Source organism: Sorex araneus, chromosome 1, assembly GCF_027595985.1.
Source record: "Sorex araneus isolate mSorAra2 chromosome 1, mSorAra2.pri, whole genome shotgun sequence".
NCBI classification, from domain to species: Eukaryota; Metazoa; Chordata; class Mammalia; order Eulipotyphla; family Soricidae; genus Sorex; species Sorex araneus.
The window spans coordinates 43,669,733-43,693,220 of NC_073302.1; positions in this window are offsets into that span (position 1 = coordinate 43,669,733).

Genomic DNA, 23,488 nt, shown 5'->3' on the forward strand with positions numbered 1-23,488 from the left:
CCACCACTAATTTATAACAGTAAATAATTCTGGGAAGTTAAAACTTTTTCATAAAGGTCAACTAATATGAACAACCTTTATACAGCATACTTCTTACTTAATAGTAATGATGTAATTCCAACATAAATTGAATAAATAAAAACAGAAGCCGAATATGTAGTTTTTTCAAATTTGGGATATAATAATACTGCACTCTAGTGGGTATATGATATGAAAATTTGATGATTTTGGCTCATACATTGAATCAATCAATTCTATGTTACCATTAGATTCTCCTAAAAGGGAAATGGCAACTTAAGAAAACAAAATGGATCCTCATTATTATTTACTTGCAAATAGTTTGCAAGAAATATATACATATGTACGTGTATTTCATATACTCAGTTTGTATATGTAAAATGTATTGTAATATATCACAAAACATGATATTCACAAATGAATGTTTGTGTGTATCCCTTATGTGGAAGAGACAGAGATATGGGGCCCTGAACTCCACCAGGAGTGATCCCTTAGTCCAGAACCAGTAGTTAGACCTGAGTACTGTGAGGTGTGGCCCCAAAACAAACAAAAAGAGGTATATCATGGCCCACATATTATGTAAGCATAGTCAATTTGAAATCTTATATAATTTTATTTTTCCTAGTGCTGTAAGTCTTGAAATCTGATGCTTTGTGTCTACACATCTAGAATCATAATTATAGTATCTTTTTCCTTTAGGAAAAAAGTATCTTCTGAAAACTTAACTCATTTTAAAAGATCAAAAATAAATGAAGAATAATTTATGATATGATAGGTGTTGTCTCTCTTTGAAATTGTGAAATAAAATTTTCTATGTTTTGATAAAATTATTCCTTTTACAGAAGTAAAAGATTTAGCTAAGTATATTACATTCTGACAAATTAACTTAATTGTATGCAGTATAGCCTTGAATAATAAATTTATACTTTAATAAATTAAAAATATCAAGAATTTATAATTGTATCAGTTTAAATATGCAAAAGATTGTGAACCCCAAAGTCCCAAGAACCAAAGAGACCTCCAACTACCTATATTTAATCTTGAACTAGATTATAAATTGTTGTTTAATATTTTAACAGCTATAAAGTGTTCACATCACTTCATCTTCTCTGAAGTAGATACATCTTTAAGAGTGTGCACAATAGCATTTTAACTGCAAAAAGTGAAAATGAAATTGCTGTGTTTAATCACTTTCCATCTGGAGAAGAAAGATTTAAGCATGTGAAAATGGAATCACTCAAATCAGAATTAGGCCAACTGCTATGACTAATATCCCTATGAGGAAACAAGCTTGTTCACTTTGCATGCCAAGGAAAGAGCTAAGAGAAGCATAGTACATATTAGACACTCAAAATTCCTATGCTGCAGCAAAGAATTTGGCAATGATCAATAAAACTACCTTTCTCTTTATAGAAATAGTGAGTCAGAAAGAAGAAATATATGGTAATATATTATTTTATATTATATATTTAAAACATTGTATATATTTTAGCTATTTCATATATGTAAATATAGATAGTAAAGGAGGTATGATGTATGGCAGGTGAATAATATTGCATTTAACATATAAATTTCCAGTAGTAAATTATATAAATATATAATGTAATATAGTATACAATATAACATATGTCAATATAAATTATATAATTTTCAGTATCATTGTATCACTGTCATCTCATTGTTCATCGATTTGCTCAAGCAGGTGCCAGTAACATCTTCATTTGTCCCTATCACATGCTAGTGTAGCCCAATGGTATCTGCTCACTCCAGGAACATGAAGAGCATCGTGCTTTAACTGCTTTTGGCATATCAAATGTGTCATGGGTAGCTGCCAGGCTCTGCTGTGTGGGAAAAAACTAATAGTGATAAAAATTTAAAAATTAAAATAAAAATAAAAAGGTTGTGCAGCACTCCAGGAAAAATTTGCATCGCTCTGTTCCGGGAACTTATATGTTCAGGTATTTCATATCTGCTTCATTGATTCAACCTTAATAGGGGTCCAGGGATTGGTCAGCTTCTAGGTTCTCTTGTTTAGTGACATAGATTTTCAAAATAGACCCTGATGATACTTTAATTTTTTCATCCAACAACCCTTATTGAATATCCATGATGTGGTGGTTACTTAAACTACCATATCATGGATATTAAAAATTTTTAAATGAAAAAAATTAAAGGATTATCTGGGTCCATTCTGAAAATTTATGCCACTAAACAAGAGAACCTTGGAGCTGACCAATTCTTGGACCCCCATTTTCTCCCACAGTTGAATGAATAAATGAAGACAGGAAATACCTGAACAAATGCTAATTACTATTGATAGCACAGCTGGTAGGACATTTGCCTTGCAAGGTTTGATTCGTCCATCTCTCTCAGAGAGTCTGGCAAGCTACTGAGAGTAGCAGGATTGCCCACATGGCAGAGCCTGGCAAGCTACCCATGGTGTATTCGATATACTAAAAACAGTAACAACAAGTCTCACAATGGAGACCTTTTTGGTGCCCACTCGAGCAAATCGATGAGCAACGGGATGACAGTGGTACAGTGATACAATTAAAATAACTGAAATAATAATCAAAACTCTCCCTAAAAACAAAAGTCTAAGCCCTGATAAGTTCACTGTGTTCTTCCAAACCTTTAAAGAGCTACTACCAACACTTTTCAAGTTCATTCAAGAAATTAAAGAAACAGAAACACTCCCAGTTCCTATGAGGCAAACATTACCCTGATAACAAATGCAGAGAAAAGACAAAAAGTATAATCACAACCAATGTCCCTCATGAAAACAAATGTAAATATCTGTGACAAAATGCTTGGTCCTTTTCATTAGCTACATCTGGTGAGGCTCAGGGGTTACTCCTGTCTCTCTGTACTCAGGCATCACTTCTGGCAGACTCAGGATGGTATGGGATTTAGGGACCAAACCTTGATTGGTCATGTGCAAGGCAAGTACCCTACCAGCTGTACCATCCCTCAGGACCCTCAACAAAACACTTGTAAATTAAATATTTTTCATGAGTTGGAATTGTTAGAATTTTCAGCTATATCATATATCATATATTACAATAAGTTTATCACTAAAAGTTCAATTCTATTATTTACCATACAGTTGACCTCTTTTACTCTATTTATTTTCTTTCATTTATTCTGGTAAGCACTGATTTGTTCTTAGAGTCACAGTTTAATTTTTGTTTTATTTTTCAGTATCAAACATGAAATAATTAATGCAGTGTTTTTATTTCTTCATCTGACTTACATCAAAGGCTCACATTACTCTATCTCTATTGTTTCTGAAAATGGAAAGTTTTCATCTTTTTCACTGTTAAGTAGTTACCACTGTATATTATGCTACATACTCTTTATCCAGTCTATCAATGGGCTATTAGGTTGTTATCAGCTCTGAGATTTAAATTAAAATTAAGTGGGCGTGTCTTCATGTATTCAAATTAGTATAGTTTTATTATTTGTTAGGTACTCAGTAATTAGATTTTATAAAATATCTATTCTAAATTTTAAGGGATCTGTATTTCTTTACAGAAACGCTACAGGAATTGCAGCCAATAATATTCAGGAATACCATTCTTTCCACATTCCCTTTAACTTTGCTTAAATTGAACCATCCTTGAAATCTTGAAATAAATTTTATTTAATTATGATCTATCATTGTTTTCATGTTTTTAAATTTACTTTCCTAGCTTTTAAATATTTTTTAATGTCATGTGTTAGACATGTTATATATGATTTTTAAAAATCTACAACAGTAGTCTGTACATGTACAACAATGTGATAATTATGTACATATCATATATACCACATGGCAGATCCTTGCAAGCTCCTCGTGGCATAGTTGATATGCCAAAAACAATAACGATGATGGGTCTCATTCCCCTGACTCTGAAAGAGCCTCCAATCTTTGAGAAAGATGAGTAAGGAGAGGCTGCTAAAATCTCGTAAATCAACTAATGGGATGACAGTGATACAGTGATGTTCATCAGAGAAGTTGGTCTAGAATTTTTTTGTTTGTGTGATATTTTGGTTCTGAAATAAGGATAATGATAGTTTCATGAAATGTAGCTGGAAACTTCATCTATTTAATCACTGGAGATTTTGAGAAATGTCTGTATTATCTTGTTATGTGAAATTTTCATATGACTCACTGATAAAGCTCATTTAGTCCTATGTTTTTAACTTGAATAATTTTGGGGGTTTTGTTTGTTTGGACAGGCTTCACACATGAAGGTACCAGCAGAGGAACCCAGGTATGTGTAATCCCATCAACGGCCAACACCCAGACACTTAAAAGCAAGCTCCCAAAAGCGCAAGGCCCGCTTCGAGGCGTGAGATATCTTTTAACCTACTTTTCCTTCTGGGAGAAACTCGCAAGCTACTGAGAACTTCCTGCCCACATGGGACAGCCTCCCAAACTTACCATGGTGTATCTATATGCCAAAACCAGCTGAATCTCATTCCCCTGACCCTGAAAGAGCCTCTAATGTGGCATCGTTGGGAAGGCTGAGAAAAGAGAGGTTCTAAAAATCTCAGGGATAGGACAAATGTAGAGGTTACTAAAACCGCTCGAGCAACTTGACGAACAAAGAGATTTTGTGATCATGATCGTGATTGTGTTTGTTTTCAGTTTCTTGGGTGTGTAATCTGTTCAGATTTTATATTTCTTCCTGATTCAATCTAGGACTTTGATTGAAAGTTCTAGATTTTAAAGCACTCAGTGGTGCTCGAAGCTTATTGCTTTGGCGTCACCACTGGCTTTGTGCTCAGGGATCACTCCTGAAAGGGTTTAGGAAACCTCATGAATGTAAGGGAACAAACACGGGTCTGCAGCATGAAATACAAGTGCCCTACAAGTGCAAGTACTATTACTCTGGCCCTCAATCTAAAAGTTTGGATGCTTTTAAAAATATGGAATTTTGTTTTAAGTGGTGCAATTTATAATCATGATTTTCTATAATCATTACTATAACTTCTGTTTCATAATTTATTGATTTTAGCGGATAAAGATTCATCTATTTCGTTTTGCTTTTCAAAGGGCCAGTTCTAAATTTTTTTTTTTAAAGAAATATTTTATTGAACCACCGTGAAAACAAAAAAAATACAAAGCTTTCAGGTTTAAGTCACAGTCAAATACTGATTAAACCACCATCCCTTCACCAGTGCACCCGTTCCACCACCAAGAACCCCAATACACCCCCCTCCCACCTCACCCCCCACCTAAGTAGCTGATATTCCCATTATTCTCTCTATATATTGAGTACATTTCATATTTCCATACAGAACTCACTATTGTTGATTGGAAATTTTCCCCAACAATCAGGCCTGCTGAATAAGCATCATCTAATAATTTCTCTTCCTTGGTAAAAGTGAAGACTTTGAGTTTTGGTTTTGGGTTTCTAATATTTTAGCTCAGTTCACAGTCAAAATGGATGGCTGCAAGAATCTGCTCTGGTGCCAAAATGGGTTAGGAGACCTCAGGATCACAGTCAGTAGGCGGGAGGCTCTGCTTCTCGTGCCGCGGCTCTTGGTTCATCTCTGGGCGGAAGGCGCGCCGGGAACACCTCCCCTCCCAGGATCACCTACCGGCTACGTCACTAAAGAAAGTCCTACCTCCTGGTGGAGGGGTCTTAGAGGGTGGCTCTCACCGCGTGGCTGCTGCCGCTGCCGCCATTTTCGCTCAGAAAAATGGGGTGGAGAGGGAAAAAAATCCCTCCCCGGGCTGCACGAGGTTGTAGTTCAGTTCACAGTCAAAATGCACAGTTCTAAATTTTTTCTAACATTTTGACTAGAGATTTTGACCTATATTTTATTTCTGCTCTATTTTTACTATTTCCTCCCTCCCACCTACTTTGGCTACTTTCTTTTATCTTTTTTGTTTACTTATTTTCCATATTTTTAAGTTTGATTAAGTGAAAAGATAATTTTTTAGTTGTGATTCTTATTTTTTCTAAGATGGTCCAGTATTGATGTAAACTTCTCATCACCATAATTTTTCTCCCGTAGGTTCTGATAGATTGTATTAGGTTGTATCTTAAGTTTTGTCTCCATATACATATTTTTTAAATTATCCTATGATTTTTGATACAATTGTTTTCAGTATAATGTTACTTGTTTTCTACATATTTGTGAGATTCTGATTTTTCTTTGTTTGATTTATTATTTCATACCATGATAAATTAAAAACATATTAGATGTGAAACTATTCTTTTAGCATACTTTATTTTTATTGGAACATTGTTTCAAAACTTCTCTAAATTTATAGTTATGTAGTGATAGATAGTGATAGCACAGCAGGTAGGGTGTTTGCCCAGCACATGGCCGACACAGGCTTGATTCCTCTGTCCCTCTCGCAGAACCCGGAAAACTACCGAGAGTATCTCGCCTGCACGGCAGAGCCTAGAAAGCTACCCATGGCATATTCGATATGCCAAAAATAGTATCAAGTCTCACAATGGAGACATTACTGGTGCCTGCTCAAACAAATTGATGAGCAATGGGATGACAGTGATCAGTGACCAGTAACAGTAGTAATAGATGCATTTAAGTAGTGAGGTATTACTTAACATCACAACTTGCTTATTTCTTTCCTTCCTTGTGTTTAGACAGTTTCTCTTATTTAATATATCTTAGAATACCCTTTCCTTTCTCTTCAACTTCTGGTAGAGCCCATAATCATATTAATTTTTCTAATAAAGTAATAATCATGTCTAACAATTATTTATTTTTATATCTTATTTTTTCTCTGTTCTTATCTGGATCCCCTCTAAGTTTCTGTATTTGAGACTAAAATGTATTCTTCTATTCATTCTATCTTGTTTTCATTGCTTTCTGCAGAATTCTCATTCTTGATCTATTTTATTTACTCCTCCATAGTATAAATATATATCAATATATATCAATGTCTTATCTTAATTTATTTGAGTCATTTGTGATTTTTTTCAGATTTCTTCCCCCCCCCCTGGCATTTTTTAGGATAACTACCTTGAAATATTTATTTGTTGAGAACCTATGTTCTACTTGTTTGGGTTCAGTTCCTATCTGGATTTCTGTTCTTTCCTTGATACATCCTATTTCCTCCATGTGTCAAGGGCTTGGAGGCTTGTTTTGTTTTGTGTTGATCCATTAAGAATATGGATCAACAACCTAGAACTACTAAATATATTTATCAGTTTGGTACCTCCAGTCCTCAGTCACATGGAGGCTAGTGGGCGGGGTGCTATTCTGTGCGCAGGGCAGGAGAGGTATTCAAAAAGGAGAGTAACAACCCGTGTGAACATGCTGAAGACTTTTTTTTTTAATGTATGGACCTCTTCTGAGAGATCCCAGGTCTGAAACTTGGTGGCCAGTTATCTTTTCCATATCCTTCCCAATGAGCGGGAAGGTAAGCTGAGTTTATCCTCTGTTCTATTCTTGCTGAGTTCCCAGCTTGTGTGGACAATATCAGTGGCTATGATCTGTTTTCTCCTGAGCCAAGGACATATGCCTACACAGTTCCCAAATTCCTTTCACAAACCGAAACCCCATCACATCTATTCTACCTGCCCACTATCCCCTCACCCTCTCTTCACCTCTCCACCTATAATGAGCAGATCTCCAGAATTCTTAACATAATAAGCCAGCATTACTCAAAAAAGAAAAGCTTGTAATTATAAGTAAGATAAACTATTTTTTGTGAAGTGGCTTCCTAAAATAATTTTCCTATGTGACACTTTAAAAAGGGCAACTGAAGAATATCTTATTACAAACAGAATACTCAATAATGCCTTATACAATGACAAGTTTTTTCAGGGATGTTTCTTAGCAATTGTCTTGAATAAAGGCCACATTTAACATAAATAGTTCAGGAATTACAGTTCTTTGAGCAAGGCATTATCTGTCATTCTATTCAACAGTCTCAAAAAGTATAGATATAATGTGTCTAAACTAGAGGTGATAAGAACAGACAGGTACATTCCATGACACAGCCCAGAGTGCTTACACTGGTACTTACAAGGAACATAGTCATGTTAATGAACACATTCAGTGGTTGATATACTTTTGTACCAATTAAGAACCCTAACCAGCATTCTGATTTAATTGGAGGCTTAATCACATATTGCCTTGTGACATCTGGCATAAAATTGCTTTATACTGTTTAATTTTTCATATGTGGATATCTAATGCACAATCATTCCTAGAGGGCACATATAAAAATATTATATGCGTGATTCACTCCCAGTTTCTAAGCATTATGTACATATTTAATAAATGTTTGTTACATGATCAAACCAAGAAAGGAAATACATCTTAGTCAACTAGTCAGAAACACTAAAATTAGAGGCACAAAGGGGCTCAAAAACACTGCCAGATTTTAGTTTTAAGAAGTTGGCGACATGCATTGTGTTTATTACGGATGTCTGCTTTAAATAACTCAGTAAGTAACAATTCAACAGTTAGAGTGGCCACAAATCTTAAAGATGGGTCAAGCCAGCTATTGCTCTGCCTTAGCTCTTGTGTTTTTATTTTACTTTTAGAGAACTAACCATTAGAGTCTTCAACGGTCACGCATCCAGAACCAAACCTAAATATAACTGCCTCTGCACCCATTGCATGTAAAATTCTAGAAAAAGGATAAAAACTGTGAACTTCCTAACCTATATGTTTGCTCAATTCTGGTATTAATTTTATTCCTCTATATGTGCATTTACATTGGAAAAATAACAAAGGTCATACATACTTTATAATTAGTTAAATGTTTATAGTTTAATAAGAGTTGTAAAAATATATAGATATGGATTATTTGAACAAGATCATACTTTCTAATGCGATGGGTGTAGGGGTTTATATTTGGGCAACACTCAGCAGGAATCAGGAGCTACAACTGGGTCTTTGTTCAGGGGTCACTCCAGGGTACTTTATATTTATATTTATCCCACGAGTCTGGAATTAAACTCATGTCAGTCAGGGACATGCAAGGCAATTGTCATAAATCCTGTGCTATCTCTCCAGCCTTGAAAAGATCACTGATACAAAGACATAGGAGATAATAACAGTACTAGAAGAACAGAGTGCAATAGGTAGAAATAAAAAGTACCCAACTAGTTTCTTGAGTATAAATCAGAACATGTTGTATGACAGTTAAGGTGAAACCTGAATCCTCAGGACTGGTCATACAACCAAACAGCAAACATGCCCAAGTCATTTCACTGAAAATACAAAAAATATCTATACTCTGGCTCATTTCTAATAAGGGGTAGATAATGAGCACACTCTGAATTTATGTTCACAAAAATATTCTTCCTCAATGTTATCAGACAGAGAAGTATATTATAAAAAGGTTGTCTTGAGGCCAGAGAGGTAGTAAAATAGGCGATGTGCTTGCCTTGCTCTCGAGGGACCTGGGATCCATCCCTGGCATCCTTCCTGGTCCTCCTAGCACCACCAGGAGTGTTTCCTTTGTGCACAGCCAGCAGTAACCCCGGAGCAGCGCCCAATGGGCCCAAAAACAAAAAACAAAAAGAAATACAAAGCAAGTTTTTATAGCTCTTAATTCCAAATTAAGTAAATTTCCCCCCAATTAAATATTTAGTAAAATTTTCAAAAGAGGATATCTTTGAATATTTCATTCAAAAATCACCACCAACTTTTATGTTCAAACATGCCTGGAATTTTTTTTCTCACCAACTTTTCCAAGAGAGGATGCTAATAAACATTTATTTTTTTGGTTTTTTTATTGTGTATCTTTTTTAATTTTTTATGTTAATGAATCATCATGAGATACATTTACAGACTTAGACTTTCATGATTGTGTTTCAGTCAAACACATTCCCCACCCCAGATGTTCCCGATGTCCTCCCCCAACCCTCACCACTTTCCACCTCCTGCTTCTGTGGCAGGCACAATCCCTCTAACTCTCTCTGTTCTTTTGAGTGTCATGGTTTGCAATACAGGTAACAAGCAGCCATCATGTTTGGTCTACAGTCTACTTTCAACATGCATCTACTATCCTGAGCGATTCCTACAACCATCATTTATTTATTGCCCCTCTCTCCATCTAGGTACCTTTTCCTCTAGTGCATAAGATTGGCTATCAAGCCATGGGGCAGTCTTCCTGACCTTTATTTTAACTGTCCTTATGTGTTAGTTTCCTATTATGTTACTTTATATTCCACAAATGAGTGCATGAATGCAGTCCTTTTATGCCTGTCCTATTCTTTCTGACTCATTTCATTTAACATGATACTCTCCATGCTGATCCACTTGCATGCAAATTTCATGACCTTATTTTTTTTCTAACAGCTGCATAGTATTCCATTGTGTAGATATACCAAAGTTTTTTTTTAACCAGTCATCTGTTCTTGGGGACCCGGTTTATTTTCAGATTCTAGCTATTGTAAATAGTGCTGCAATAAACATATAAGTGCATAAGTCATTTCTACTATACTTTTTTGCATCTCTGGAATATATTCCCAGAAGTGGTATTGTTGGGTTAAATGGGAGCTCAATTTCTAGTTTTTGGAGATATGTCCATATCGTTTTCCAAAAAGGCTAGACTAGTCAGCATTCCCACCAGCGGTGAAAGAGAGCCCCTTTCTCCCTACAACCACACAAACACTGGTTGTTTTTGTTCTTTTAAATGTGTGCCCGTCTCTGTGGTGTGATATCTCATCGTTGTTATAGAAGTCCAGGAATTTACCCATTTCTTCTAGGTTCTCTTATTTTGTGGCATATAGACTTTCAAAGTAATCTCTGATGATCTTTTTAATTTCTTTGGTTTCTGTTGTGATGCCCCCCTTTTCATTTCTAATTCAGTTTATTAGGGTTCTCTCTCTCCCTCTCTCTCTCTTTCATTGTGAGTTTTGCTAGTGGTTTATCAATCTTGTTTATTTTCTCAAAGAATCAACTCTTGGTTTCATTGATTTTTGGATAGGTTTTTGGGTTTCCATGTCATTAATTTCTGCTCAAAGTTTTATTATTTCCTTCCTCCTGCCTGGTCTGGGCTCCTTTTGTTGAACTTTTTCTAAGATTTTGAGCTGTGAAATCAGGTTATTTATGTGGGCCCTTTCTTCTTTCCTGAGAAATGCTTGCAGAGCTATAAATTTCCCCTCAGCACTTCTTTAGCGGCATCACACAAGTTCTGGTAGCTCATGTGTTTGTTCTCATTTGTTTCCAGGTACCTTTTGATTTCTTCCTTGATTTCCTCTCTGACCGACTCACTTTCAGCTTTGAGTTGTGTAATTTCCAGGTGTTTGATTTGATTCTATTTTTCTGTGTGTGATTAACTTCTATCTTCAGTGCATTATGGCCTGAAAAAAGAGTTGATACAATTTTTATTCTTATGATTCTATTGAGGCATGTTTTGTGGCCCGGCACATGGTCTATCTTGGAGAATGCTCCATGTGCACTGGAAAAGAATGTGTATTCAGTTTTGAGGGGATGAGAGGCTCTGTATACATCTAGTAGCCCTCTCTCTTCCATTTTTTTCATTTAAAGCCAGTATTTCCTTGCTGAGTTTCAGGTCAGTTGATCTAGCAACAGCTGATATAGCAGTGTTGAAGTCTCTGACTACTATTGTGTTTCTACCAATATCCTTCTTAAAGCCTATTAGCAGTTGTTTTAAGTATTTTGCTGGTCCCTCATTTGGATGTGTATGTTTAGGAGTGTGATTTCTTCCAGTTGTAGACATCCCATGATTATTAAAAAATGGCCTTTGCTGCCCCTTTTAATCTTTTTCAGCCTGAAACCTATGTTGTCGGATACTATTATGGCCACTCTGGCTTTTTGGGCGAGAGTTGTTTGCTTGAAGGATCGTTTTTCATTATTTGACTTTGAGTCTGTGTTTGCTCTTACTGTTCTGATGTGTTTCTTGTAGGCAGCAGAATGTTGGATTGAATTTTTTATTCATTTTGCCACTCTGTGTCTCTTAATTGGTACATTTAGACCATTGACATTGAGAGAGATTATTGTCATGGGGTTTTGTGCCATCTTTCTGTAGAGGTTTGTTGTGCTTGTAGGAGTTTTTCTTGTCTTATAGTAGCCCCTTTAGTCTTTTTAAGTTTGGTTTTGAGTCTATGAAGTTCCTGGGCTGTTGTTTATCCATGAAATAGTGTATTGTTCCTTTGAGTTTGAGAGAGAGTTTAGCCAGATAAAGTATTCTTGGTGAGTCCTTCATCTCATTGAGGTTTTTCACTATATCCTACCATTGTCTTCAGGCTCAGAAGGTTTCCTCTGTACTGCAGACTTTACAGATAAGTCTGCTGTAAGTCTAAGGGGTGCTCCTTTGTATGTGATTTCCTTCTTGCTTGCAGTATTGTGTCTCTATCCATCATACTGATGAAGACATGTATTGGAGTCTTTTTATTGGGGTCTCTTTGGACTGGCACCCTTCAGGCTCCTTGGATCTGGATGCCTGCATTCTATAGCTCTGGGAACTTCTCAGCAATAATATATTTAACTGTGGCTTTTTCATTGGGGTTGCCTCCTGTTCTTTTGGTATTCCGATGATTCTTATGTTGTTCCTCTTGGATTAATACCCTAGGTCTCAGATTCACCCTAGAGCTATTTTGAGGTCTTTTCCCATTGTTTGTTATTGCCTGTAAGCTTTCTGTAGCTCATCTTTAAGCTCATTGATTCTGTCTTCTGTTGTAGTCATTCTACTGTTGAGGGCGCTCACTGAGTTTTTTATTTCATCTATTGAATTCTTTATTAGTTACACTTCTATTCGTAGCTTTCTAATTTCTGCTCTCATTTCTTCCTGTATTTTCTTGTCTGTCCGTTCCACTGTTTCTCTCATGCCCTCATTTAATTTACTGGATATCGGTTCTCCATTTCTTCAAGTTCATTGAACATCCTCAACATTTCATCTCTGAATTCTTTGTCTGAAAGATTATATCTGTGAGAATTTCCTGATGAGGCTTCAGGCTCTTTTTTTCATTCATCTCTCGTGGCAGGGATCTGCACTGTTTCTTCATGATGCTGTGGTAGTATGGATGTGGGTCCCTTAAGTACACTATCAGTGACCACCTCTTGTTGCAAAGGAGGATTCTAGATGGGCTCGGTTGATGGTGGTCTCTTTTTTCCCCTTTGAGAATTCTACCTCTTCTGTGCTCCTTTGCCTTATGTAGGACCACTAGTGTAGCATCAGGGGATATGCATTTTTTCATTGGGATTGTTCAATTCTTTGTGTTCACTGTTATTTTGCTATTTTTTGAGAGTATTTTGATCGAAATAAGCTAGTGGACTATTGGCATAATGTGGTTGGGATAGCCAGAATGTCTGCTTCAGAATTAGATAAACGAGGCTGAGCTGTGAGTCCAAAATGCTGGGAATAGAAAAGTAGCTGTGGCCCCGGAGGCCATGCCCACCGGCCACTTTACCTGTGCAGAAAGTGTTGGGTCGCTTAACTGTCAGCCCGGGGGATTGGCGCTTGCTTCTGGCATTCCTGGGGCTCATGGGGTTTCTCTTGGCCAGGCACTCCACAGGTACTTTGCCCAGGAAAAGGACCTCAGGGTCTCAGGTCCAGTTGCTGGACACTCCCCTCAGCTGCTCAACCATGCAGGGAGCAGTGGGTTGCTTCAGTGCCAGCACAGGGATTCGTGCTCACTTCTGATAATAAACATTTAATAAATGGCTAATCTACACAAAGATTCTGAGAAAAAAAATTAAAAATTAGTTTTATTAAGTGTATATAGTAATATACAAGTTATTCATATATATAAGTTTATATATATATATATATATATATATACATACAAGTTTTTCACTCGAGTCATCCTGAATAAGATTGGCAGAACACTAGATGAAGGACAACCATGCAAGCTAACCGGGTTCCAAAAAGGATCCACACGGTGACCAAGCTCATTGAGGTTTCGAAAGAGCTCAAGATGGCACTCTGTCTAATGTTAATTGATTTTAAAAAGGCCTTTGATTCTCTTGATATTGAAGCAGTCATAAAAGCCCTAGCCAAACAGGGCATTCAAACTCAGTACATCATGATCCTCCATGAACTGTATTACGGATTCACCACCAGGATCTCACCATTCTACAAGAAAGTGATCACAGATAGTCATTCAGCCGGGTGACACCATTTCACCAAAACTCTTCAGTGCTACCCTCAAGAACGTCATGCAGTGACTGAAATAGGAAGGAATGGGAGTGAAGATAGACGTTCGGCAACTACACCACCTCCATTTTGCTGATGACATTGTTCTAATAACATCAAACATTAGCCAAGCAGTATGAATGCTGTCCGACTTCAACTGTGAGTGTGGAAAGGTCAGACTGCAGCTGAATCTCACGAAGACAATGTTTATGAGAAACAGACTAGTTCCTGGTGTTCCATTTGCTCTCAATGAAACAAGCATCTCCAAATGCAGCAATTATGTGTACCTAGGTAAAAAACTCAACATGACTAACGCCCTGGCTCCTGAGCTGTGCGGGAGGAAGAGAGCTGCGTGGAACACCTTCAAAAGCGTCAAACATCTCTGGCTCTGGGCACATCTTTTCAACTCCACCATTCTTCCTGCAATAACATATACCTCAGAGACTCCGGACCTACAAAAACAGGATGAGAATGCTATTCTGGTCTCCCATCGAGGAATCAAAAGGGCTATGCTTGGAATATCACGTTTCACTCAAGTGAGAGAAGGAATCCGGAGTTCTGACATCTGAAGAGGATCTAGAATCAGGGACACTGCCTTGTTTTCCAAGGCGTCAAAAATCAGGTGGGCCGGACACGTAATGCGATTTGCAGATGACCACTGGACTATTCTGAGAATATTGAAATGAAGAATAACCAAATGCATGAGAATCGTGATATTCAGATATACCCAGAAGAGTAATGACTACTTATTTGACAATTAAACATTTTAAATATGAGAATTTCTTTCTTTTATTGATTATGTTTCGGGTGTTTGCCTTGCAAACAGCCAACACGGGTTCGATTCCTTCGTCCCTCTCGGAGAGCCCAGCAAGCTATCGAGAATGTCTCGACCCCACAGCAGAGCCTGAGAAGCTCCCCGTGGCGTATTTGATATGCCAAAAACAGTAACAACAAGTCTCACAATGGAGATGTTACTGGTGCCCACTCAAGCAAATTGATCTGTAACAGGACAACAGTGACAATGATTATGTTTAGGGGCACATTTTAGTGTTCAGAGGTACATAGGAAGTTCCCCTATTTCTTTGCTTTCTTTTGGGAATAGCCATATAAACTATTATAACATAGATTATGAGGAGATAAATAAAAACATATTTATGTATACATATTTGTTAGTTGTGTATATATATATATATATATATAGATAGAGTGATTGAGAGAGAATTTATACAGTTTTAAATTTTAAAGACAAGTTGGACATTTATATCTTTTTTTGCCTGGAGAATTTTAAATTCTTTCTTCAAATTCATTATATTTTAAATAATTTAACTTTCTTTAAATTCTAAAGTAAAGACAGCTGAGGGTTTTATATTCTTGATGCCTAGAGCATCAAGGAAAGAAAAGTGGTCTCTTAAGGAGGGAATGACTTTATGTGACAAAAACTTGCCTCTAGATGTTTTACTTATTCTGACTTGAGGCAAGATTCTCTTAGAAGAATACTGTTTATGTAGATGCACCTACTTTAGGTAATCTACAGGATTTAAGGTAATATGTCAATTTCTCCTAAAGCCCAGGGGACTTCAACAAACCTCAGTTCCACCTACCAATGTACTATTGATCGGAATAAGAGCTTATTTATAATAAAAAAAAAGCTTATTTATAAAAAAGTTTATCTGAGCATTTTATGAGTGATGAATCCTAAAGCACTAATGACAGATAATGTCAGCAATAACATTAAATCTTTCAGAGAAAGTTTTTGACCTAAATTTTAGCATAAAAATGTGTTTCTGGGGTCAAGAGATAGTATAAAACTTCAGGTGCTTCATTTGTGTGCAGTCACCCACCTTAAATTCATGGCACCATATATGGTACCCTGTGAACCACTAGGAGTCACCCCAGAGCACAGAGTCAGGGGTAATAACTAATCGCTGTCAGGTGCTCCCCAAAACATTCCATTTAATTTAGACTTTTAAACACAGTGACTTAAATAGATCACTGAACATTTTACCTAAGGTTACCAAGAAATAAAGAACCAAACTATAAAAAGATGAGCACACTTGTAGTCCTTCAGTGACTAAAAGGAGTTCAATGATTATGTATATAAAACAATTATGTATAAAAGAACTACAAGGGCAAAGCAATTTTCATAAAATAATGTTGATAATTTCAATTACATTAAACCTTCATATTTTAACTCAATGTCCCTCAATCATGAAATTAAAAAGTATAATCCTATGGTGACAGAAATTTTGTCTATCATATAATCAAATTAATGCCAGATTATTATTTTTTATGATATAGAAAATCATTCATAAGGAAGGCAGTGGTATCCAGGAAGTTAGATTACAAAATTTAGGTAAGTTGGCTTTAACAAAAAACACTAAAATATCAAAACTATGAACAAAATAACATATTTTATTGGGCACCAGTAATGTCTCCATGGAGAGACTTGTTACTATTTTTGGCATACTGAATATGCCATAGGTAGGCCAGGCTCTGCCGTGTGGTCAGGCTACTCTCGGTAGCTTGCCAGGCTCTATGAGAGGGATGGAGGAATCAAACCAGTGTCGGCCACGTACAAGGCAAACACCCTACTAGCTTTCGCTCCAGTCCCAAAATAACTTATCTACATTATTATTTTGGTAGAAGTTGAGGCAATAGTATCTTGACTTCCATTTTGGTTATAAGATAAATAATCTTAAATCTTAGCAGGATATTTTGATTTATTTGTTAAACATGACAAATAGCTACATAAAAAAAGATATTAACATTAGTAATTTACTATAAGTGCTACTCTCTGTGGTGGTCTTAAATTCTAAGTACATTAAGTGGTAATGGAAATGAGATTATTGAAGCAAAGATCTGATCCAGTGATTTAGGGGGCTTTCTAGATGTCCTGTTTTCTCATATATTCTCTGTAAAACCCTTTCATCTTTGGCTTTCCTGTTTTTATTATGCATTTTTTGAGATATATAGGGTCTAAGAAAAATCTAATTACTAGATTTTAATGGTAGGAATTGACTTAGGAGTGAGGGAGAGGGAAAGAAAGTTTAAGAATATCATTTCTTTTGTCACAGGTCTACATCCATTTCCCAGTAACTTAATAAATACAAATGAGTTCAGAGAGTTTCATATATTTCTCCTGGATTATAGAATATACCCTAGCAGCAGCTCATTCCCCTATATGTATTTTTAAACAGAACATAGGATAGGATCAAGTTCAGTTCCTCTTTTCTTATCCTTACATTAATCTTTGCATTCCAATTAAAAGAGCAACTTCTCAAAGACTAGAAAGAGAAGACAGAGATTTGGGGAAACATGCATTCTAGGTTCAACGTTGTTCTCAAAATAATAATAGCATTAAATGTTCAAAAAAATAGAAAAGGTCTTGGCAATTCTAAATCTAGCAAAAAAAAATGCTACCCCTTTCAGAAGAGCATAATAGAGATAAGGTCATAGAACAGTCAAATAGAAATGTTTAAGAGAATTATTGCAAGTAATTATGGTTTTGATTTCTGAAGCTATAAAAGTAGAGAGATGCTCCACTACCTTATTCTAAATAAAGCTTTTCAGTGTCTACTGCTGTCAAAGACTAATGATGGGGGAGGGGTCAGAAAGTGATTCAGCATTAGAATTTAATCTCACATATGCGTGACCCTGAGTTGGATGCTTTGCACCACACATACATACTTGCACACATATAATTCTGTATTAGTTTCCTGTAAGCAATAAATGATCATGGACATAAATTTATATTTTTTATATTTTCATAATATCAGAGTCTAAAAATCATCCCCACTAAGTTCAGATCAAGATGTAGATCAAATCTTACTCCCTCTGGAAGTCTTAAGGGAGAACTCTTAACTTTTTCCAGCATTCCTTGGTTTGTGACCATACTGATATAATCTTAGCTGCTTCATATTGACTTTCATGTAAAAATCTTCCTCAGTCCCCCTCCATAGAAATACATGGAACAGAGAGACAGAATACGGGTGAAGTTGCATGCATTGCAGGTGGTTGAATCAACTTCAATTCCTGAGGTGACCTCATCCTTTGATCATTGCCAGGTTCAAGTCTGATAACAGCACAAGGGTGAGCATGCAATCCTTGGCACTGCAGGGCACTAGTAGCACCATATTCAAAATATTGCTGGGAGGGTCCCTAGGTCTCTTGAACACGTCTAGGAAAACCCCTCCCACCAAAAAAGACTTATGATTGTAAGTAAGGTCTACCTAGGAAGCCTAATTGATTTCCTCGTCTGAACCCCTTAACTTTACCATACAATTCTATCTTGTACCATATGCATTACTAATAGTTATAATTTTAGAAATTGGGACATGAATATTTTAAGGAGTCATTATTAACATTTCCATAGCATATTTTCAAAGTTAATGCTTCAATAATATTGGGAATAATGATGAAAAATGATTTAGATCCATCAATTTAGGACAATTAATTCATTTTAGCCAAGAAATATTATTGAACTGTGTGAATTTTTTAAAAAAAGTACACTGATAATTATAAAGAGAACTAGTCATAAGCCTTTCCCCCATGTTTAATTATAAATGTAAGAAGTATAATTAACACCACATAAAATTTTAAAGCTAAAAATAAGCCTTATTAAATTCAAATTTAGAATTAGAGCCATATCAGGGAAATGTATTAAATATAAATTTAACAATTTTCCCAATTTTATCTACAGATAATAGCAAACATATTTTAAATTAGAGACCATAATATTTAAAAATACTCATTGTAAATTGGATAACATAAAAGTGAAACTTTGAATTTGCAAAGGAATATTTTAACTAAATATTGGAAGTAGGCCAAATACAGTTGAAAAAGATATTGAGGTAGCCTGTAGGTTATAATTTTCAGCTCAGGAAGATAATTCCTTTCTATTTATTAGTCTTAAACTTCCATAAAGTAAAATAGTCAGAAATGTTACATAGTTTTGAATATAATATAAGTCTTTGTGAAAAAACTTTAGTGAGTTTTAGGATACATCACATGTAATAGGCTTATTATAATCATTTTCCATTGCTAGTCTATAGTAAAGGAAGATAATGGATGAAGGTTATAGCTTGTCTAAATAATCATATTTTATAGTTAGACTGTAAAAGAAATGCTGGTAAAAGTTAACTAATTTGGACAAGTCTTGTTTAAAACCAAAAGTCTTCTTTATTAGAAATTTCTTTTAATCTAGATCATATACTGAAAATATTTACACATAGAAACTAGGCAATTTTTTTCTTAAAATCTTACATTATATTATATAAACATTATTATTTTAAAATTATATATAAAGTGACTAGTAGCAGTTTTTTGTCTGTTTAAAAGTTCTTCTAATGGTAAATAACTACACTTAAATATTATTTAATATTTTAAATGATTTAATATTTTAAAGAGTAAAACATGAAAATTAACTGAGTTTTATTAAAATTTATAACACACTTAACTTAAAGAATGTTTACTCACTATATTATAGCTTAAGTGATTTGATTTACTTTAGAGAGCTGGTTTGAGGGTCATATCCAGAGGAGATATAGGATTACTCCTGGCTTTTTACTCATGGTTCACTCCTGGTGGTGCTCAGGTAATCACGTGTAATTCTAGGAAAAGAACCAGGATTGATGGCTTCCAAGGCAAGTACTGTAACTTTTACATTCTCTTGACCTCCATTTACTTACAGTGATAAGGACGACTATAAACAACTTTTAGAGTCAATAGTTATGTATTATCGTTTATCAACTTTTTTATCCCACAAATACTTATAGGTTTTTTATGGAAAAATGGAGCTGATAGAAGAGATGTAATAAGAAAGCAATTGATTAATCTTAATCCTGAAAATAAACCTCAGAGACAAGAAGGGAGATGATGAATAATGACAAAGTAATGAGGTAAAATAGGAAAAAAGATCACAGGTTGTAATATTAATTAGAACAGTTCAGAAAAACCTATATGAGAACTTAGTTTGAGGGTAATTAGAGATTTAGCTAAGCATGTCTGAGGAAACAGCTGTACACATATAGAGTTGCAAACAGAAGATTCAAGAAATGTCCTAGGAAGCCTCTCTGCATACCAAAATAGGTTAGAAGACCTCTGGAATCAAAGTCTTTAGGAGCAGAGGGTTCGTTTTGCGCTCAGCAGCTCCGGATTTATCAGGGCCAAGGGCGTGCCGGTAAAACCCACTTCCCACAGTTGCCTATGAGCCAGAAACTGTAAAAACCATATACCTCTGGGTTAGGAGTCTTAGAAGGTGGCTCTCGCCACGTGGATATTGCTGCTGCTGCCATTTTCTGTGCAGAAAAATAGGGTGGAGAGGAAAAATCCACCCCCGGGCAGCGGGGAGTTGTAGCCCAGCTCACAGTCCCAGTGCATTTCTGTAGGAAGCCTCTCTGGATGCCAAAATGGGGTAGAAGACTTCTGGAATCAAAGTCTTTAGGAGCAGAGGGTCCATTTTGTGCTCTGCAGCTCCGGATTTATCTGGACCAAGGGCATGCCGGTAATGTCCCCTTCCCATGATCGCCTATGAGCCACATTACTGCAAAATTCATACCTCTGAGTGGGAGTCTTAGGAGGTGGCCCTCATCACGTGGATGTTGCTGCCACCGCCATTTTCCTCGCAGAAATGCACTGGGACTGTGAGCTGGGCTTTGCAATTTCTGGCAAAATTTTTCCCTGGACTTTATACAGAAATCCAAAACCATGCTGCCGCTGCCGCGGCCTCAAAACTTAACATCTCTTAATTGTCAGCAATGTGAAATGGTTCCTTTTTAGCAGGTCTGACTTTGGGGGGAAATTGCAAACAATAACAGTGAGTTTTTTGTTGAAACATAGAAGGTAATCAAAGTAGTAGCCATTTCTCTAGACTGTGAACTAAGTCATCGCCCCACACCAGCCAAGAAGAGGAAATATCCCTCTTTCCCGGTTATTTCCCATTTTCGGGGAGAAACGAAGTGTGGCGTCCACCATATTATGAGGTGCAGGAAGGGGGATGAGAGGGAAAAAAAGGGAAAAGAAAAAAAAAGAGTTATGTACTTGGAGCAGTGGGACTACATATCTCTTCATTCTAAGCAATGGAAAACTAATTATCAATTGCTTCCTTGGTAGTAGGGCTGTCTTTCTTGGGGGGAAACTCCAACAACAATAGTGAGTTTTGTGTTGAAATATGGAATGTAATCAAGGTAAAGAGAAAATGAAGTGAAATTCATCAGTTATGCAGTTGGGGGTGGGGGGGCAGGAGGTATACTGGGGGTTTTGGTGGTGAAATATGGGCACTGGTGAAGAGATGGGTGTTTGAATATTGTATAACTGAGACATAAGCCTGAGAACTTTGTAACTTTCCACATGGTGATTCAATAAAATAAAAAAATAATAATAAAAAAAAGAAATGTCCTAGGAGATGTTTGAAGTGTTAAAGAAAAATCAAAATGAAGAGTAGAATAGGAGAGGTCTAAATATAATGGGAAAGGACATATAGAGAATCTGGAATGAATGAATCTCTGTGAATGAAGGAAACAAAGAGATTGTACAGATGTAATGCCCTGGAGTTGCTGCTGCAGACTGGGGTTTAGTCCCTACTGCCACATATTATCTCCTGAGCACCAGTAGGAGTGATCCCTGAGCACAGAATCTAAATAATCCCTGTGCATAGCCAAATAGTCCCCCAACACTCCACCTCATCCCCACACACAAAAGAAATCTAAATCTCAGTGTCACACTGTGAATAAGTCATTACTATGAATAAAACAATGTTCAGTTTTGATAATATTTGAGTTATGTGACTGGAGTTAGGTTCTAAAATATTTACTCTGGTTACTGTGTAGACAAACAGCAGGTGAAATAACTTCAAAGGGAATAGGATATAGACTTAACAACCAAACTTTTGGGAAGTTACTGCAATAATTTGGAATAACGTTGACGGTAGCTCCATTATGTTGATAGCAGGCAAAGATGAATCAATTTGTACATATATTTTAAAAGTAAAGTACGTAAACATGGTTTGTTGAAGACATGAGTGAAGAGTCTAAGATTGAGTATAATTAAGGGTTACTACAGGCATTATAGTCTGACAGTTGGGAGAAAGAGAGATCCTTTAACTGAGGTGAAAGATGTTATGAATGGATCATGTGAGAATTAGGAAGGTAATAGTGACAGTTGTTCAGATGATGATAATGTTAATTATAAAATGGATTGTTGAAATTTCAATTGGGTGTTTTAATATATAAGTATCTATAGCACTATTCTTTTGCATACTTAACTGATAGATTACATTGTTTACCAATAGAAGCCAGAATATATTTAATTTAATTTTCTGTATAACCTAGAACAGAATAAATTACCATATCCTATTCCTCTTATCCCATCTGTAGCACTGTAGCATTGTTGTCCCATTGTTCATCGATTTGCTCGAGCGGGTACCAGTAACGTCTCCATTGTGAGACTTGTTGTTACCGTTTTTGACATATTAAATATGACCCAGGTAGCTTGCCAGGCTCCGCTGTGCAGGCAGGATACTCTTGGTAGCTTGCTGGGATTTCTGAGAGGAACGGAGAAATCGAACCCAGGTCAGCCTCGTGCAAGGCAAATGCCCTACACACTGTGCTATTGCTCTAGTCCCTTGATAGGTATTGACGAAAAATAGATTCCAAGTAGAGTGGACAATTTTTCTCCAGGTGATGACTCACTTTGCTATCTAGGCTGGTATCAGCTAAGGGGATTGGGAATGTCAGCAAGTAAGGGAATTAATGTCACGTCATCTTCAAGCCCTCCAGAGTAAGGCTTTGGATGGTCTCCATTGTCATATTTTTTTCAACCCATACAACATTCAATGTCAGAACAAATGGTAGCATATAAGTATTCATGTCTGAGTAAATCAAAGTATCTCTCATACAGTTGATGACTCCATTAAAACCACCTAGAAATTGCATCAAAAGCTCTTGAAATCTATACTGAGAAATGAAAGAGGCACTAAATGTGTTGAAATTCACCTTTAAAAAAAGCAGCATGACTGTGAAGAAAGGCCACCAGGGCTAAAAACCTGGGGCACTGCTCTGAACTGATGTCAAATTAAATAAGAGACACAACAAGTTGATAATCACCAAGTTATACCTGACATCTGGTTCATCCAACCCTTTTTTATCTAGTGTGTTTTTTTTTTAAAAAAAAAATCAAACTGCCTTTCAGATCCCTGAGTGTAATCCCAAAGAAGACAACGATTTAACCCCATTCCTAATAAACCAGAGCCAAATGCATAAATTACTAACAGCATCTTAAAATGAACCACGAAAGGATGTGAACATCTACAAACTTTAAGATAAAAAAGCACTTTTGTAAACAGTAACTTCAGATGATAAAGTAATTATTGTAACATCACAGTTTTTC